Below are 21253 nucleotides of genomic sequence, written 5' to 3' on the forward strand. Positions count from 1 at the left end.
ATGTGTTAATTGAGGAATTAGATGATGAAGTTGTTATTCAAAGTTGGTAATGCAAGTAGTTTTTGGTGTTAGTGTTGTATATATTAACAGTTTTATTAGGTGTGTGTTTGTATGTGTTCGTCTTAGTTTCATTTTTAAATTATATTGAAATATTTCATTTCAAGGAACGTACCTTCGTGGCTTAACTTGGCATTTTCAAGCATACATGTAATGTCAAACAGTCTAGCATATGTAAACAAGGTGAGAATTTCATTATCTCTTAGTTCAGAAACTAACACCCACATGCAACTCATCAGGTGACATCTATCACCCTCCACTAACATCTTCACTACATCACTTGACGTCGGGTTTGTGATAGACAATTTATTCTTGAAGTGATATGAATGAACCTCAAATGAAGTACATGACCACGAACTCCAATATAACTGGAATTTACAACAGAAGACACAGGTGGGATTATAGAGAATTAAACAAACTTCTCTTCTCATACTCTCATGCGATGAAAAGAAAAGTTTAGTGAACTTCATCGTAAGATGTTTTACTGAACTGATGATTAATTATATTCTGGTCAATATATCATCAGACCCTCAGTAAATTCTACCAAAATCTAACCAATGGAATGTGGTTAAAATTGAGTTAATTTCTAGGTAATCACAACTGATCTTACTGTTAGGTTTAGAACAATGATTTTTCTGTATAATCTACGGTTATAAGGATCAAAGAATTCATTAGTGCCATAGAGCTCTTGTGCTACCGTCCACAGGATGGATATGGGGTGCACAATAAACTAGCCACTTCGGTGGCAAAATCTAAATCTAGTGCCACAGAATATCAGTTCGACTCCCCAGACCTTAAATCAAAGATGGCTGCCAACAGTCATCACTAATATAACACCCAAATGCTCCTTCAGGCTCATAAAATATGAAAAATCTTATTTTTGAGAATAACTTTGTTGACATGTTTCATAACAAAGTATTTCAGAGAATATATACAGTAAGATACAATGAAAAATCTTACTAAATGAAACTCATGATAAATTTTTAAGATCATTATGAACTCAACAGTAAAAAAGTTAAGTATAAACTTGTAAAGTCTCAGCAAAGTTCTCAGAAGCATCGTCAAGTTGCTCTGTAAGTTGGCAGGATCCACGTACATAAGTACATGGAAGTTCATATCTTCTGTTCAACATTCGTGAGAGACGTTATGGGAAAAAAATGAATCCTCACAAATCTTCTACTCCAGTTCAAAGGATCACTATCATCTTCCTTCCCCGTCCATGTCATGATCTGAAAGTGCATCTTAAAACAATGGAATTTGGTGAAAGATTCAGCTGATGGAAGATGTTTAAAGCATTGTGGAGAGACGACATTCTTTGCCAAGGTCGCTAGAGACCAAGAATGTAATCCTCCCACCATGCAAAACAGCCTTCCCTTGCCTGCCGAGGTTTTCAATGATTGTGCGATTTTTGCACAGGATTGGAAGATTAGGTCACATTTCACGAGTTTTTCGAGATGAATCGAACCTTGTAAAAGCATGAAGAAATAACAATTGCTGACATAACACACTGATTGGAACATTCTTTATGCAAATGATGTACATTTCTGGAATGCCCACTGAAGAAGAAAGAACCAGATGTACTTCAGTTGATCACGATCGAAGAAAGATATTCTGATATTACATAACCCAAGACGCATGTGCCTCAATGAACGCGTAAGAAATAGGGCAGAGTGCGGTTTAAGTTCATACTTCACTTAAATATTAGCAATGAAGATTTCAGTGAAATGATAAGTCATTTACAAACCATCATATGAAAACTAATTAAAATATTAAAGTAGAACATACACAACCCAAATCTAATTCAGACGCTTCAAAGAGAGAGAGAAAAAAAGAAAAAAGTGTTCGAAAATTCAAAGCACATTAAACATGACAGCCTCAGAGATAGCATCACTAAGTTAGCAAAATAGAAAGGCTGAAGCTATTCAGACGCGACACTTCGAAATTATCAGTTTTCCAGTTACTTCCAAAAAACACAAACTAGAGGGAACATGCTTTTAAGAAAGTGTTGTATGAAAATAAGTAAGGAACTTTACTGTAAGATGAATGTACAAAACATACAAATTCGTACCAATGTACCTATGGCGGATAAGTGAGACACATGTGCAGCAGCTAGGTATCCTTATTCCGAAACGTTTCGCCAACACAGTAGGCTTCTTGAGTCGAATACAGAGTCTTCAAAAGAACAGTGATGGAAATTGATACATAAATCAACAGGATCAACAAAATGTCTACAAGACAGTGAAAGACAAGGGTTACCAGGAGTTTCAAGATGGAGCAACTCTGCAAATAATGATTTTAAAGCGAAACTTACAACTCACTTGTTTTAAACCTGCATTTCGTATTCCCAGTTTTATGATCCCTAGACTGTCTCAAGTGGGCCTGAGCGATCGTAACTAGTGTTGCAACCCCTGAATGGGTCACAATGTATATGATGTATATTATGTATATGTATATAATGTATATTACATTTTCATATAATTTTATATTGCTTATATTTGCGATAATAGCTAAATCGTAAATATACTGCTTTATATTATTATTTGACTTAGTTATGTTGTTAGGTAGGATATAACATATTATGTGCTCATAGGTCAAGTCTTGATTGTCTAACTACTGTAATTATCGCTGGTGGCTCGTTACTCTGCCGGCTTCTGTGTTGCTGGGCAGCAACTGTCCACGGAGCTATCACGTGATCGAGGGGGGGGGTGATCACACCTCGCCTGAAGTATTCAGTCTGGTCTAGACTCTTGGTGGTTGGACGCATTCCTGACAAGTGTCTAAATCTCCCTTATTGGCTCTTGTTGGAAGATCGTCTCTGTCTCATTATTGTTGTAGGCTCTGAGGGACTCTGTTCACAGAACATTGTATAGACTTAGTGATTTTCGACGTTGCACTGAGGTTGTGTGTCTCTTAGACACTCTGAGCAACTCAGGTCCTGAGCTGTAGCTTCTGACCTAACTTGTACTGGTATCTGTGTATTATCACAGTCGGGTATTTTCTTATGCTGAACTTAGATTCAGTAGTATGGGAGTTTTGTGACTTTTGTGGAGGATCTGCTGATGGTCCCTACTTAGTGTCGTTATATTATCTCCTTGTTCCTGATTCTGTGTTGCAGTTGCTTTTTATATTGCTATTGGGCTTAGCATTCTTTTTATTGTTCAAGCAGACTGTTCTGATTGCCAGTTGGTCAAGAAGTTAGTTTATGTGAGGACTTTGTCAGTCACTTGTTTAAGTCTAGTAGAGTCGTGAGACATACCGAACTACTTAGAGCACTTACACACACACACATAAACTTATATGTATATAGTATTATTAAATGTTAATGTACCAGACGGTACTTAAGACATAAATATGAGATATGTGCTTTCAGCACAATAATACTGTACACGAGAGAAGTGATTAATATTATTTTGATTACTGGAATTAATTTAATTTAATTTAATTTGATACACTCCTAGACAACTTAATTATTAATAAATTTATTAAATTTTAATTTCTCTAGTTAGTAGCCTACCAGTCGTAATCCTGAAGCACTAATAATTCTTATTGAATTCTAATGGATAATTGGACAAGGATACTGACTAATTGTTACGAAAACCCAGTAACAGGCTGGATGCTAGAAGGGCAGTCCTTTCTAGTATTCACTGGAGATCTCTAAGCTTATTAGAAATCGCGTTTTTTGAAACACTAGCAGTTCTGAAAGATACTTTGCAAGGAAAATAGCCAGTATGTGGAAAACATTAATAAACAATGCCTGTGGAAATAGATCTCAGTGGGATGTAAGGTTGATAGAGTTACTCAGATCTATGGAAGCTTGGGACAATACACAACAGAATATATCTCAAAGATATAGTTTAAAATAACGCCGTAATTGTAGACAGTATGCCTACTTACTGTTTCACATACCTCCCACTAGGGATAATTGTTGGCCTAAACCATGGTTTCAGAAATGTCCAACGGAGGTCAGGCCTCTAGGTCAGACCTAGCGACAAGCTCTCACTTTTCATTCTACCCCAACAAGCGTTTTTCTAGTGTACTCTCTTTGTTAATAAAGCCACCTCTAGTCTACAGGTGTATGGGTAATCTCCACATTACCTTCGGCGACCTATCCACAAGAAGACCTCATAACACTGGTGGCAGCGGTGTTCCCAGCAGAGTAAGGGAAATTACGTCCCAAGGGGTGAGTTAAGGTCTACGTTCATCTCGCTTCATTGACATCATATGCATACCTACTGCGTTCACAGCTCGTCCCAGCATTCTACTAGACGACAGAGACGTTTTCCCATCCATATTTATGCTCAGAAAAGGACATACGCGACACGGCATCATCTCAGGTGGAAACCTCACTACCAGCTCAGTACACAGCCCGCATCTGAGTGTCGTCAGCCCTTGTTCAGCGTCCCGACGCCCTTGCAAGCTACAGCAGTTAGAGGTGAGGTATATCGGTGTGTTTTTGGCTCAGTGAGTACTTCATCAGTCCTCGAGTGTCTACCGTGGGGTTACAGCAATCAGGCTAGCTGCACCTCACTACACATACACAGGGGTGTATGTGTAGTGAGGTAGTGAGATGTTCAGTCTGTATTCAACACATTTTGCTGACCCAGCTGTGTTATTTACGACGTTTCACCGCGAGTTTGGAAAACCCCGGCTATGTTAAGCCATATGTGACTCCAAGCCAGCATCACCAACAAGCCACATCAGCAGCATGCATCCCAGCGTAACCGCATCCTGTTGTCTCCAGCACCAACATTCTCTCTCCACATCACGACTGCAGTTGCTACTCTCCAGCTCATTTTCCATTGTGCAGGAACTTTATAAAGTTTTTTTTTAATGTGAGCACATTCTGTAGCCATCGATTACTTAAGTTTTCATATTTTTATGTGTACTGTAAAATAATAATATTTTCCTCACTTATCTACATTCAGTGCGTTTAATTTTGTTCATATTCCATATGCTCGTATTGTTCACCAAAAACAGAAAAGTTCAGAGTTTGTATCTAAGCTAGAGTCAGTACACGTGCTTGAACACAAGATCTCCTCCTCAACATAAGCCCCTCAGCCACATTCTCGAGTCTTTGCTTACATCTCATAGCATTCAGAGATTCCTGCCAAATCCCTTGCTTCTCCACGCAGCTGCCATTGTGTTTAGCGCCCAGCAGCGATAATAAGTGTATTTTTACCAAGACTATTTCTGTAGCTCTACCATTATCTCTTACTCGAAGACGAAGCCATATTACCCTCCTGCATTCTACAGTGTATCTCCACAACTGTACATTGTTGAATGCCTGTCTGCAACCCGCAGTTAAGTAAACAGTGGCTTGTTTAGCATCTCCCAGTGTCTTGTGACAACTTTTATTGGTTCTATTGACCTGATACTGTACATTCGGGTAAGCCATTCTTTTAGCGAATTATTCAGCCTGAATTAGTCAGTCAGCTCTTCAAGCCCTGTGTAACATTTTTGTAAGCAGTTGCATTTCAGCGCAACCTTGCAATTTACATACAGTGCACAAGTGATTTATGCCACTGGCTGCCCCACCATTTTGTTTGAGTAATTACCCCTGTAATTCAATATATAATTTTGCAACATATACACACACACACACACACACACACACACACACACACACACACACACACACACACACACACACACACACACACACACACACATATATATATATATATATATATATATATATATATATATATATATATATATATATAGATATATATATAAACACTGATCTCTGGCTGAAGGAGACTCAAACCTACGAACCTTAGGACAAAGTACGCAGTGCTTTACCATTCTACCCACACTGGACAATACCTTGGCGTGTAGCTTGCACTACACGTTTGATCTATGGCTGCCTTGGATCAAACGTGTAGTGCAAGCTACACGCCAAGGTATTGTCCAGTGTGGGGAGATTGGTAAAGCACTGCGTACCTTGTCCTAAGGTTAGTAGGTTCGAGTCTCCTTCAGCCAGAGATCAGTGTTTGTGTATATTTCGCCTGCTCTGGCGAATTCCTTGCATATATATATATATATATATATATATATATATATATATATATATATATATATATATATATATATATATATATATATATATATATATATATATATATATATATATATATATATATATATATATATATATATATATATATACAGTGTTGCGACCCAGACTTTGCAAAAGCCTTCGACAAGTATGACCATGGCGTAATAGCGCACAAAATGCGTGCTAAAGGAATAACAGGAAAAGTCGGTCGATGGATATATAATTTCCTCACTAACAGAACACAGAGAGTAGTCGTCAACAGAGTAAAGTCCGAGGCAGCTACGGTGAAAAGCTCTGTTCCACAAGGCACAGTACTCGCTCCCATCTTGTTCCTCATCCTCATATCCGACATAGACAAGGATGTCAGCCACAACACCGTGTCTTCCTTTGCAGATGACACCCGAACCTGCATGACAGTGTCTTCCATTGCAGACACTGCAAGGCTCCAGGCGGACATCAACCAAATCTTTCAGTGGACTGCAGAAAACAATATGAAGTTCAACGATGAGAAATTTCAATTACTCAGATATGGTAAACACGAGGAAATTAAATCTTCATCAGAGTACAAAACAAATTCTGGCCACAAAATAGAGCGAAACACCAACGTCAAAGACCTGGGAGTGATCATGTCGGAGGATCTCACCTTCAAGGACCATAACATTGTATCAATCGCATCTGCTAGAAAAATGACAGGATGGATAATGAGAACCTTCAAAACTAGGGAGGCCAAGCCCATGATGACACTCTTCAGGTCACTTGTTCTATCTAGGCTGGAATATTGCTGCACACTAACAGCACCTTTCAAGGCAGGTGAAATTGCTGACCTAGAAAATGTACAGAGAACCTTCACGGCGCGCATAACGGAGATAAAACACCTCAATTACTGGGAGCGCTTGAGGTTCCTAAACCTGTATTCCCTGGAACGCAGGTGGGAGAGATACATGATTATATACACCTGGAAAATCCTAGAGGGACTAGTACCGAACTTGCACACGAAAATCACTCACTACGAAAGCAAAAGACTTGGCAGACGATGCAACATCCCCCCAATGAAAAGCAGGGGTGTCACGAGCACGTTAAGAGACCATACAATAAGTGTCAGGGGCCCGAGACTGTTCAACTGCCTCCCAGCATACATAAGGGGGATTACCAACAGACCCCTGGCAGTCTTCAAGCTGGCACTGGACAAGCACCTAAAGTCGGTTCCTGACCAGCCGGGCTGTGGCTCGTACGTTGGTTTGCGTGCAGCCAGCAGCAACAGCCTGGTTGATCAGGCTCTGATCCACCACGAGGCCTGGTCACAGACCGGGCCGCGGGGGCGTTGACCCCCGGAACTCTCTCCAGGTAAAACTCCAGAGAGGAAATGCCTGCAGCATTCTAGGCACGCAGCCCACCGAAGGGGAGCTGCACGAAGTATTCGAGATGTAGCTCTGAGTTACCTATGTTGTTTTACTTTCTGTTTTATTTTTATGAATGTTTGGCCAATGTATTTTGTCTTTAAATAAAACATACTTGAAACATAGGGGGTGGTAGGAGAAAATTCTCAAACAGCTTCAGGGAGGACCTTGAGTTTCCCTGAAGCAAGTTTATTCTTTTCTCTGAGGATGAGGGTCCCCAGGACAGTTCTAAAGGTGGTACCTCCTTATATTTTATATATATATATATATATATATATATATATATATATATATATATATATATATATATATATATATATATATATATATATATATATATATATATATATATATATATATATATATATATATGTGTGTGTGTGTGTATATATATATATATATATATATATATATATATATATATATATATATATATATATATATATATATACATATATATATATATATATTTTATTATTATCACACTGGCCGATTCCCACCAAGGCAGGGTGGCCCGAAAAAGAAAAACTTTCACCATCATTCACTCCATCACTGTCTTGCCAGTGATGGCCGTCTCCCACCGAGGCAGGGTGACCCAAAAAGAAAGAAAATCCCAAAAAGAAAATACTTTCATCATCATTCAACACTTTCACCTCACTCACACATAATCACTGTTTTTGCAGAGGTGCTCAGAACACAACAGTTTAGAAGTATATACGTATAAAGATACACAACATATCCCTCCAAACTGCCAATATCCCAAACCCCTCCTTTAAAGTGCAGGCATTGTACTTCTCATTTCCAGCACTCAAGTTCGGCTATATAAAAATAACCGGTTTCCTTAATCCCTTCACCAAATATTACCCTGCTCACACTCCAACAGCTCGTTAGGTCCCAAATACCAGTCGCCTCCATTCACTCCTATCGAACACGCTCATGCACGCCTGCTGGAAGTCCAAGCCCCTCGCCCTGAAAACCCCCCTTACCCTTTCCTTCCAACCTTTTCGAGGACGACCCTTACCCCGCCTTCCTTCCCTTACAGATTTATACGCTCTCCGTGTCATTCTACTTTGATCCATTCTCTCTAAATGACCAAACCATCTAAACAACCCGTCTTCAGCCCTCTGATTAATACTTTTATTAATTCCACACCTCTTAATTTCCACAATCCGAATTTTCTGCATAATATTTACACCACACATTGCGCTTAGACAGGACATCTCCACCGCCTCCAACCGCCTCCTCGCTGCTGCATTCACAACCCATGCTTCACACCCGTATAAGAGTGTTGGTACTACTATACTTTCATACATTCCCATCTTTGCCTCCATAGATAATGTTTTTTTGTCTCCACATATCCCTCAACATACCACTCACCTTTTTTCTCTCATTAATTCTATGATTAACCTCATCCTTCATAAATCCATCCGCCGACACGTCAACTCCCAAATATCTGAAAACATTCACTTCTTCTATACTTCTCCCCAATTTGATATCCAATTTTTCTTTATCTAAATCATTTGATACCCCTCATCATCTTACTCTTTTCTATGTTCACTTTCAACTTTCTACCTTTACACACACTCCCAAACTCATCCACTAACCTTTGCAATTTTTCTTTAGAATCTCCCATAAGCACAGTATCATCATCAAAAAGCAACTGTGTCACTTCCCATTTTGTATTTGATTCCCATTAATTTAATCCCACCCCTCTCCTGAAACACCCTAGCATTTACTTCTTTTACAACCCCATCTATAAATATATTAAACAACCATGGTGACATTACACATCCCTGTCTAAGACCTACTTTTACCGGGAAGTAGTCTCCCTCTCTTCTTCACACCCTAAGCTGAGCCTCTCATAAAAACTCTTTACAGCATTTAGTAACTTACCATCTATTCCATATACATGCAACATCTTCCACATTGTTCCCCTATCCACTCTATCATACGCCTTTTCTAAATCCATAAATGCAATAAAAACATGCCTACTTTTATCTAAATACTGTTCACATATATGCTTCAATGTAATCACTTGATCTACACATCCCCTACCCACTCTGAAACCTCCTTGCTTATCCGCAATCCTACATTCTGTCTTACCTCTAATTCTTTCAATAATAACCCTACCATACACTTTTCCTGGTATGCTCAGTAAACTAATTCCTCTATAATTTTTACAATCTCTTTTGTCCCCCTTCCCTTTATATAAAAGGACTATACATGCTATCTTCCAGTCCCTAGGCACCTTTTCCTCTTTCATACATTTATTAAACAAAAATACCAACCACTCCAACACTATAACTCCCCTGCTTATAACATGTCTGTCATGATCCCGTCAGTTCCAGCTGCTTTACCTCCTTTCATTCTATGTAATGGCTCACGCACCTCCCCCACACTTACATCCTGCTCTTCTTCACTCCTAAAAGATGGTGTACCTCCCTGGCCAGTGCATGAAATTACCGACTCCCTTTCTTCGTCGACATTTAAAAGTTCCTCAAAGTATTCTCGCCATCTACCCAATACCTCCATTTCCCCATCTACTAATTCTCCTATTCAGTTTTCAACTGACAAAAGCATTTGTTCCCTAGGCTTTCTTAACTTGTTTAACTCACTCAAATTTTTTTTCTTATTTTCATTAAAATTTCTTGACAGTGCCTCTCCCACTCTATCATCTGCTCTCCTTTTGCACTCTCTTCACCTTTCTTTTACCCTCCATATACTCTACTCTTCTTATAACACTTTTGCTTTGTGAAAACCTCTCATAAGCTACCTTTTCTCTTTTATCACAACCTTTACTTCATCATTCCACCAATCACTCTTCTTTCCTCCTGCACCCACCCTCCTATAACCACAAACTTCTGACCCACATTCTAATACTAAATTTTTTAATTTATTCCAACCCTCTTCAACCCAACCACTACTCATACTTGCACCAGCCCACTGTGGCATGCAAAGAGTACGTAACCTTTATTCGGCGCATGTACACATCCTCATTTACAGGCTATCTCCCCCAACCAGCGAGCCAGGGGACTGAGGGTTGACGATGGGGACCCGTCGTTCAACCAGTACCAAGGTTCCAGCCAATGAGAAGATGGTTTTGGCAATCGCAGAGGTTATGTCTGCCCTTGTCATTCCCTTTCTAAAGCTGGTTGAAGCACGGTCTGCTCTCTAGTGGCTTCTATTCTGCCTTGCTTAGCGTGGAGTGCACTAATACCTATTGCTGTACATAGTGTATATAGTGTACATACTTCTGTTTTAAATTGGTGAAGGATAATATAAGTCAAAAGTTTTTCTGCTGTGTTTATTTTGCCCCCTTTACACCCAGGATAACAGGCCATTTGGATTCCTGGGTTGTAATACCCACCTTTCTGCCAATAGTTGACCCGGTGGTCTGGTGGCTAAAGCTCCCGCTTCACACACGGAGGGCCCGGGTTCGATTCCCGGCGGGTGGAAACATTTGACACGTTTCCTTACACCTGTTGTCCTGTTCACCTAACAGCAAATAGGTACCTGGGTGTTAGTCGACTGGTGTGGGTCGCATCCTGGGGGACAAGATTAAGGACCCCAATGGAAATAAGTTAGACAGTCCTCGATGACGCACTGACTTTCTTGGGTTATCCTGGGTGGCTAACCCTCCGGGGTTAAAAATCCGAACGAAATCTTATCTCTCTCTCTTATCTTATCTTATATCTCACCCGAACTTCCTCCTCTCTTAGTTTATACACTTTCGCCTCCCTCTTACTTGCTGTTGCCATTTTCCTCTTGTCCCATCTACCTCTTACTCTAACTGTAGCTACAACTAGATAATGATCCGATATATCAGTTTCCCCTCTATAAACGTGTACATCCTGGAGTCTACCCATCAACCTTCCATCCACCAATACATAATCTAACAAACTACCTTCATTACGTGCTATATCATACCTTGTATATTTATTTATCCTTTTTTTTATAAAATATTTATAACTTATTACCAAACCTTTTTCTACACATAGCTCAATTAAAGGCTCCCCATTTTCATTTACCCTTGGCACCCCAGATTTACCTACTACTCCCTCCACAACATTTTTACCCTCTTTAGCATTGAAATCCCTAACCACAAGTACTCTCACACTTGGTTTAAAACTCCCCACCCATTCACTCAACATTTCCCAAAATTCTCTCCTCTCCACTTCTCTCTTCTCCAGGTGCATATATGCTTACCATAACCCAGTTTTCACATCCATCGTTTATTTTACTCCACATAATCCTTGAATTAATACATTTATATTCCCAAGTTGTACAAGAATGGTATACAATACCGACAAGATGAAATTAAGACACATGTGCAACATCTGGGTATCTTTATTGTAGACGTTTCGCCATCCAGTGGCTTTATCAATACACATTCCAGGACATAACTTGAAGATAGTAGAACTATGTACAGAAGATGAGGTAATCAGTCCCTCAACCTAGGAGTAGGTGCGAAGAGCACCGTAGTCGTGGAGATTCTGAAGCAGAAGCGAACGAACGAACGAACGAAAGTTCAGGTAAGATCCCAAATGGGATGAGCGGGGAAGACGGGACAGACGAAGAATAGTGCTGGAGAGGAGTGTTCTTAGTCGTAGAAATAGAGCCAGGGCTTAACCCAGCAGCGAAGGCGATCGTGGGACAGATATTGAGAAGAAAAATTCATCCTCTTCTGTTGGGACTCCGGTGGGATGAGCGGGGAGGAAGGGACATGCGACGTTTAGCGCTAGAGAGGAGTGTCGAACTAAGCCATGTCTTAACCCAAAAGCTAAGGCGAAGGTGGGTCACAGAATGGTACCTGTCATAGAAGGTACCTGTCAGCAAATCCAAGGTTATTTGTAAATAGGGTTAGGAGCAGGATCATGCAAGGAGTAGAAAAGGTTGTGTTGGTTTGTGGGTCTGCGAATGTCTTCGTCAAGGAGAGAGGTCCAGTAGTCATGTCGTGTCTCAAGTTTGTCTATCTGTCTGTCACTGAGCGTCTTCCAGTACAGATTCAGCGCAGGGATGTCTAATTGGGCATGGAGAGACTCGCTTGTGGCGAAGTCCTCCCATCTGACATCAAGCACCCAGCGCAGCGCCTTGTTCTGGACACGCTGCAGTTTAAGTAAGTTTGTTTTTGCTGCAAGAGAGAGGGCTAGAGGTGAGTAAGTTATCAGAGGACGTATTAGGGATTTGTAGAGGTGCAGTTTGGTGCGTTGAGAGGCATGTTTCAGCTTGTAGAGGCCAGCAAGGGCCTTGCTAGCTATTGCATGCCTTGAGTGAATGTGTCCGTGTAAACGAAGAAGGTAGTCAAGATTAACGCCAAGGACAGTGACAGATTGTGTGATGGGGATGTAAGTGCGGGTGTCAGCTGTTCTGAGCTCGACAGGTAGTGGAGGATCACGTTTCCTGTAGCTAAAATACGTAATGCTGGATTTAGCTGCATTGGTTTTGATCCTCTATTTTTGTTCCCAGATGGCTATCCTATCGACCTCATTTTGTGTTTTGTGTGTGAGTGTATCTATATTGGCATGAGTGATAAGTTGTGTAATGTCGTCTGCATAGGCTAGTGTGATGGAGTTGTGGTATACAGGTGTTGGAATGTCGTTAGTGTATAAAATGTAGAGGGTAGGAGAGAGGACAGATCCCTGGGGTACTCCGGCATTTAGTGTGAAGTAGTCAGAGTAACAGCCTTGGAATTTGATTCTCATGGTACGGCCGTCTAGGAAGTTGCAGAGGAGTTTACGAGTAGTGAGAGGCAGGTTAAAGTTAGTGCAGAGTTTGTACTTGAGCCCTTCGTGCCAGACAGTGTCAAAAGCTTTTTCAACGTCTTTTGCAACCAGGGCTGTCCTGTTTCTTTGTTTTGTGTTTATGTGGATACAGTTGAGAATGATGTTAATGGCATCCTGTGTGGATCTGTGTGTTCTGAAGCCAAACTGGTCATCAGAAGGTAGAGAATTGTGTTCCAGGTATCTGCGAAGGCGATCATTAATGAGTTTTTCAAAGACTTTTCCTAAAGTTTCGAGGAGGCTGATAGGGCGATAGTTTCTAGGGTCAGAGTGGTCTTTATTGGGTTTAGGAAGGAGGATAGCAACAGCAGCTTTGAAGAGGGAAGGGAAGTATCCAGAGGCAAGGGAGGCATTGAGGAGGTTTGTGTAGGCAGTAATGATAGAGTCAGGAATGTGTTTTAGGATAATATGGTTTAGGCCAGAGGCACCAGGAGCCTTGGGAGGAAGGTGTCTGAGGAGAGTTTTAATGTCTGTGTTGGTGAAAGGAGTGTCGAGTTCTTGGGAGGAGATAAGAGAGTCTAGATGTATGTAGCTATCTGGTGTTGTTTCTTGTGTGTGTGCAGTGTTCCAGTGTTCTATGTTCTGAATGTGTTGAATAACGTTAGGGTGAGGTGGGTGAGGGTGGAAGATGTTCTCCCAGATGTGTTTGAAGATACTGGTAGCAGCCTGCGGGTCTGAGATGTGTGTGTTGTTGTGGGTAATGTGTTTGAATTTGTTGGTGGGAGTTGTTCCTCTGATTTTTTTGATAAAGTTCCAGAAGGCTTTAGCGTTTTTAATACGCTGTTTGTCTGCTTGTTGTATTAGTTGTGACCAGTGATTGTTGTGGTCTTGGTCTAGGCTGTGTAAAATGTTGTTTCTAAGGAAAGTGAGATCTAATCAGACTTGATTAAATCTATGTGTGTTGTAGAGGAAGCGGTTGTGGTAGCAGATAATTAGTCTTCTTGTTCTGAGTGACGGTTTGAAGGAATAACGAGTGGTGTGAGTTTTCTTTGGTATTGCGATGTTGGCTGCTTGTGTAATGGTGTCCTGGATGAGATCAAGTTGAGTATCGATGTCAGAGATAGGTTTGTTGTTGTAGTCATAGGTGAGGTTAATATTGTCTATGTGTTGTTTGAAAGCATCCCAGTCAGCGTTCTTGTAGGAGAAGGAAAGTGTGATTGGAATGAGGATAGGGTTGGAGGAGATGTGTAAGATGACTGGGATGTGATCAGAGCCTGTAATAGGGCCAGGTGAGATTTAGTGTTGAAATAGAGAGCTGGCTCGGTTTGTCAGAATGATGTCTGGTTTGCCTTGGCCCGTGTGGTTGTAGAAGGTATTGAAGTCTGGGCCGAGATAAATTAGGTGTTTATGGTTTGTGAAGTTGAGTAATTGGTGACCAAGTTGGTTGTTACTGGTGTGATGAAAGGCAGTGTGTTTGGCATTTATGTCAGCTAGTAGGTATGTTGGTGTGTTGGTGTAGTTGAAGACTAAGGAAAGATCGTGAATGTTGAGAATAGTGTTTGGACGAGCATAGGTGGTGAAAAAGATAAAGGGGCCAAGGTGGGTGTGTATTCTGACTGCAAGACGGTGTTGGTGTATAAAAGGGATTGGGAGAAATTCGTGTTTTATGTTGGATTTGACAAGGATGGCAACCCCATCGTGGGGATCATAGGGGGACTGTAGTGCAGTATAACCATAATGGCGGATACGTTGAGGGGCTTTGAGGCAGGTACTGTTTAGCAAAACAATATCTGGCCCCCTGCTTCAAGGAGCTCGGCCAGTAGGAGTCTAATTGTAAAGTAAGAACGTACGTTGAACTGAATCACTTTAAACATGATTTAATGGATTCATCATAGCAAAGTTAATGTCGGGGGAGGAGTTTGGATTAAAGCCTGTGATAGTGGTGCCATCAGTGGATGTGTGTTTGTAGGTGCTACGGACCCGTTTCCTGGAGGGGGAGGGAGAGATGGATTTGTTTTTATGTTCTTTTGTCTGTCTGTCAGAAGTTGGGGCAGGTTTAGGTTTGAGTGGATTTTGTCTGGAGGAGGTGGAGTTGGACCTGGATGAAGTTTTGGTTGTGGTGGAGGAGTGGGCGAAGGTAGATGCAGAGGAAGTGGAAGCTTTGGTAGGGGATGAGGAAGTGGAAGCTATGGTAATGGATGAGGAAGTGGAAGCTTTGGTTGGGGATGAGGAAGTGGGTAAGGAGGTAGGGGGAGGGGTGGTCGTAGCAGCAGCAGTAGGGGTGTAGGTGGGAGGGGTGGAAGTAATGAAGAGGGGTAGGGGAGGAGGAGAGCTTGTGGGTGTAGGAAGTGGAGGGGTGGGAGAAAGGGAGGAGGTAGAGGTTGAAGGGGGCTTAGAAGAGAAGCAGGAAGGAGGGATAATTAAAGAGGGAAGATTGTTAGCGGAGAAGATTAGGTTAAGGACATGTGAGTAGTCTGATTGGTAAGCTTGAGAGATTACCATCGCAGAGTGGGCAGCAGTGGCGAGTTGGCAGTTAGTTTTGTAGTCTAGTGTGGGTGTAGGTGTAGAAGGAGAGGTGATTGTAGTCTGCGTGTTGGTGTTTGAAGTGTGTAGAGTAGGAGAGGTAGACCAAGTGCGTGGGGTAACCCAGGCATTGGGGGTAGGGGAGTAAGATATGGTAGGGGGGGTGCAGGGAAGGGGTTGGGGAGGGAGGGAGGTTGGCTTGCTCTGAGGGTGGAGAGAATGTCTTTTCTAGTAGGGCAGGAATTTGCAACTGCGGTGTGTGACCCGCCGCAGTTAGAACATTTAAGGGGGAGGTTGCAAGTGTTCCAGAAGTGGCCAGTTGCTGAACATCTGGAGCAGGTTTGTGTGGAAGTGCATGAGATTTTGTCGTGGCCGAATTTGTAGCATTTCAGACATTGTGTGATGGGGTGAAAGTTTGGAGTGAAGAGGGTGTTTGGAGGAATGCAGATGGTCTTGGCAAGGATTCCTTGATTGAAGAGTGTAGAGGCGTCAGAAGGAGTTGAACAGCGTATTTTGAGGATGGTAGAGTTTTCAGGTCTATAAATATCGTCAACAGAGACTTTGTTCTTAGTACTAATGTCTTTGATTATGTCTTCTTTGTCTGTGTCATAGTTAGTCAGGAGAGAATAGTCTACGTGTTTTGCGATCACTGTGCATTTGGCGCGGTGCTCAGGAGTCCAAATAATAGTGAAGCCTGCGTTGAGAAGTTTTTGTCTGGTCTCGGTTGAGGTGTACGTTTCGTATAAATGTCTGTCAAGAAGTAGTTTGAAGCCTAAGTTGGTTTTAAAGACTTTCAGCTGAGGTGCGCCAGTGATCTGGTACAATAAATTTCCAGGACAGATAGTGGCATGATCAGATTTAGAGTATTTGAGGTTAAGCGAGAAAGAATTGGGTCTGGAAGAGGTAGAGGCAGGGTAGGCCTTAGAGGCAGGAGTAGACAGAGTAGAGGCAGGTGTTGGCAGTAGAGGAGTGGTAAGGGGGAAGGAAGTGGAAGGCATTGAAGGCATCGTAAATTAGATGTGGCGGCCAAATCTGTGAGAATAATTGGCTAGGCAAGTACGTGTGAAGTAGACACACGTACTTGCCTGGTTATAACTTTAAAGTTTCTTGTGGAGTCCGTCTCTGGAGGCACAGGACACTTAGGAGGTGAGCTGAAGTTTGATGGAGTACTGTATGCTCTGAACCGTGAGGGGAGGCAACAACTGGCTGTATGGTGTGCAGACGACACGTACAGGCTGAGGCGTGGAGACTTCAGACAGCAACAGGAGTGCAGAGGGAGGCTTCCTGCCCTTGGGTAGGCAGCCACCGACGCACCAATCCTGATGGTGAAGACGAAGGTCCAGTAACCACCACTCGGTGAAGAGAGCAACTCTGGCTGTGAGCGATGAGGAGAGCCAACACTAGCTGTATGGCGTGTAGACTTCACATACAGGCTGAGGCGTGGAGACTTCAGACAACGGCGAGGAGAGGCAACACTGGCTGTATAGCGTGTAGACTACACGTACAGTCTGGAGCGTGGAGGCTTCAGACAGCAACAGGAGTGCAGAGGGAGGCTTCCTGCCCTTTGGTAGGCAGCCACCGACGCACCAATCCTGAAGGTGAAAACTAGTAGCCACCACTCTCAGGAAAGTCACACTCAACACGGGGTAATTAGAGAGGCGAGATCGTTGGTCGATGGAGCTGTGTGTCCAATGTCCGATGAAGTAGAAGCAAGGCGCCTGACACTTATATACTAATGTCAGGTGGAAATGGGACGGGTAGCAGACGAGGGCATAGTCACTGGTAGGCGGGAATCCCCATTGGAAGTAGGTCCTACCCAAAGAGATGGGTTAGTTGTAGTAGTAGTTGTCGTTGTCGTGAAGGTTATGTACATGTCCTCAGAATCAAGATTCCATGATGTTGCAGTGTCTGACAAGTTGTACAAGAATGGTATACAATACCGACAAGATGAAATTAAGACACATGTGCATCATCTGGGTATCTTTATTGTAGACGTTTCGCCATCCAGTGGCTTTATCAATACAAATTCCAGGACATAACTTGAAGACAGTAGAACTATGTACAGAAGATGAGGTAATCAGTCCCTCAACCTAGCAGTAGGTGCGAAGAGCACCGTAGTCTTGGAGAATCTGAAGTAGAAGCAAGGCGCCTGATGCTTATATACTAATGTATACATGTATACATAATCCCTTGTATACCATGTGTCATTCAGCCTCTGAGTATGTCCAGTGTCTGGAAACCTTTGAAACAGAAGGTTTCTGCAGCAGCAAGTTGTCTGAGAGGTTGGACTCTTGTTGTGACCAAACCTGTAAAAGAGTTCATGCCACTTCACCACCTGACCAACAGAGTACAGTTATTAGTAGAAAACAGTCTGGGAACGCTCTGTCTAAGCTCTTCTCTGGCTTCAACTCTGGCTGAGAGGATAATAATAGTCAAGCTGCAGTATTCCTGACTCACGTCATGGCTTCAATGAGCCTGTACAAAGTATGACATCACTTTGCCAGCGATCTCACTCACTCCAGTTACAGTGTACGTGAACAAGGCTTTTGAAGGAGACCATGTGAAAGTTGACAGCAATATGTGCAGAGTCAAGGGTATGTCTCTTGAACCATCCTTGCACACTGTATGATGTGGTAAACATAAAGTCCTCGTCGTCAACGCTCACAGTAGAGAATTTTTTTCACTGAGGAAGAACACAGATTTTCTCTCCCAGTGAGAGTGTAAGTTGGAGTACCAACAGACCAATTTGCAGGTGCAGTCCTCCCAGGCGAGTCTGCTACTTAATTTTCCAGCACCCGGCAAGTGTTGGAGGATGACCTTGATGAAGTCCCTAGATTTCTCGAAGTTCTCAATGGTGCTTGCTCCGCTAGCATAGACGGTGAACATATGGGTTTGACCCGACTTATTACTCACTGTATTCCTCTGGACAAAGGCACTAAACCTATTTACATACCTCATTTGCCTCATGCACAAAGAGTCTTCACTGAAGAGCTTATTACTAAGATGTCCATAATAGAGTTATTAAAGATTCCAATTCTCCGTGTGAATCTCCGCTCATTCTTGTTCCTAGGAAAAGTAGGAAATGGCACCCTGTAATTAACTACAGGAAATTAAATGTATGTACAATCCCAGATTGATTCCTTTTGCCAGTTCTGTTGCAGAACATTGGCAATAGCAATTTTTTTCGACACTTGACCTTTAAGAAGGTTTTTGGGAAACTCCTCTTGACGACCAAAGTACAGAATTGATGACAGTCTCTACCCCAACTAGTTGTTACCAATTTAAAATGACACCTTTTGGGTTAAGGATCAGCCCAAATAACATTTAGTCATTTGATGATGACGAACTTTAGTACTCTACTAGGTAACACCCTAATGGTCTACCTAGATGATTTCATTGTGATATCTCAGGATGCACATACACATCTCGTGAAACTTGAACGGGTATTGAAAAAATTAGCAATGACTGATCTCAAAGTTAAACTCTCTAAATGCCAGTTTCTCAAGAAAAAAAAATAAAGTTTCTGAGCCACACAGTGACCCACAACAGCATAAAGACAGATGAGTCCAAATTCTCTGCTGTTCAGAAATTCCCTAAACCTATGACAGCAGATGTTGTTCACCCCTTCATAAGCCTAACAGGATTCTACTGTATGTTCATAGCTGCATTTTCCACTATGGCTACACCTTTGATCAAGCATCTCAAGACGGATGTGCCCTTTGAGTGGATTTGCGATCAGGAGAGAGCCTTTGTTACGCTTAAGAATAAGGTAATGTCGGTTCTTGTTATTAAATTTCCTGATTTTACCATGAATGCCAGCAAAGTTGGCAGTGGTGCCGTCTTGTGGCAAGAGTCCAATGGTAAGCAACAGTTAGTAGCTTACACTAGCCATGTTCTTACCAAAACTGACTGAATTAGAGGCTTGAGCCATTGTATGGGTTTGAGCCATTTCTGAGACATTATTTACCAATATTCCATTAAGATTTACACAGATCATTTACCACTGTTGTCTCTCTTTGTAAACAAAAATCTTTCAGCAAAGCATGCTCGGTGGTCTCTCACTTTTAACGACTATAACCCAGAAATTTGCTTTGTTCCTGGGAAGTAAAATGTTGTTGCTGATGCCCTGTCAAGGTATATTACTTTTTGTTTGTGCAGATAACTCCTTCTCTGTTCAGGATCTAGAGAGAGCCCAACATGAAGTCCCTGTGTGGTCATCAGTCTTCAATTCCTGGCCAAGAAGGCTGCTGACCTGCAGTTAAATACCACTGATGGACTTAGTTGTCAACCATGGAGTGCTGTGCCGAGTGACAAAGATGGCGGATCCTGACAGAACCGTACACCAGATGGTGATCCAAAAAACTCTAGTACCAGAAACTCTAAAGTTGATCCACGAAGTCCCAGGAACAGCACATCCAGGTAAAGACCGCGGTGTCAGACAGGCAAAAATTAAATACTTCTGGCCTAAAATGAGTGGAAATTGCAAAGTATGTGCATATATGTGTCTCCCTCCAGCACAGAGATATCGTCACCGGTCCTAATCTCATTTTCTATTATCCCATTACAAAGAAGCCCTGGGAGAGAACTTCCGTTGACCTGTTGACGAACTTCTCGACCTCGGAGAAGAGTAATAAACAACTGCTTTTAATGGTGGATAACCTGACATGGTACTGTGAGCTAGTGCCCATCAGTGACTAAACTGCCGAGACAGTTGCTAATGTTTCAGTAAATATATTTTCCTCTGTTATACTTGCCCACGTGTCCTCCTATCTGACAATGGGTCGGAGTTCATTAATGCCACAGTGCAGAATCTTTGCTATAGATTTGGCACACATCAAGCGCCAGTAGTCGCGCGCCATCCCACAAGTAATGGCTTTATTGAACGTACAAATCTCAGAATCCTAGAGGTGCTCAGTGGCCATCAGTCCGTGTTATACCACATAGGATGAGACCAGATGTGCAGAGTACTCTAAACTCGTCGCACAACAGCTCGACTGGAGAGACACAGGAACAAATTCGAGGTGAGGGAGATTGCCACTGGAACGATTAAAGATGGTCATCTTGACAACAATAAGGACACTGATAATGTGCAAGCCGAGGCTAAGCTGGATTAGTGTGCATTACAGCAGCTCAACTGGACTGATACTAGCGACATCCCGTCTACTACTCCTAAGTCTGTTAATATGAGCAATGACTGTCCTCTTGTTCAATTACATACCTAAAGTCCGTGATCTAGTGAGACTGACACACCTTATTGACTTGTCTGACTTCTTTGCTGACAACACTATCTGTCTTCTTGAAGAAATTGGCATCAACGCTCATACGCTTTATACTTAAAAGTGGAGTTACAGTGGACTACACCATATATATATGTATAGTAGTATGTTGTATGTCTGGAGTACTTACATATTTTTTCCTTGCAAGTAAAGTAACTGCATGTTTATCATGTGCAGATTGTATTATGCAGTCTGTATCATAGGCCAGGACTGTGTTGCTCT

General features: G+C 42.0%; 1 protein-coding gene across 1 annotated transcript in view; it reads right to left on the reverse strand.

The window, feature by feature from the left end:
* Positions 1-21253, reverse strand: part of LOC128693665 (synaptogenesis protein syg-1-like) — a 244980-nt gene that overhangs the window by 112089 nt on the left and 111638 nt on the right. The gene's annotated exons all lie outside the window — the stretch shown is intronic.

Source organism: Cherax quadricarinatus, chromosome 34 (assembly GCF_038502225.1).
Source record: "Cherax quadricarinatus isolate ZL_2023a chromosome 34, ASM3850222v1, whole genome shotgun sequence".
Taxonomy (NCBI): Eukaryota; Metazoa; Arthropoda; class Malacostraca; order Decapoda; family Parastacidae; genus Cherax; species Cherax quadricarinatus.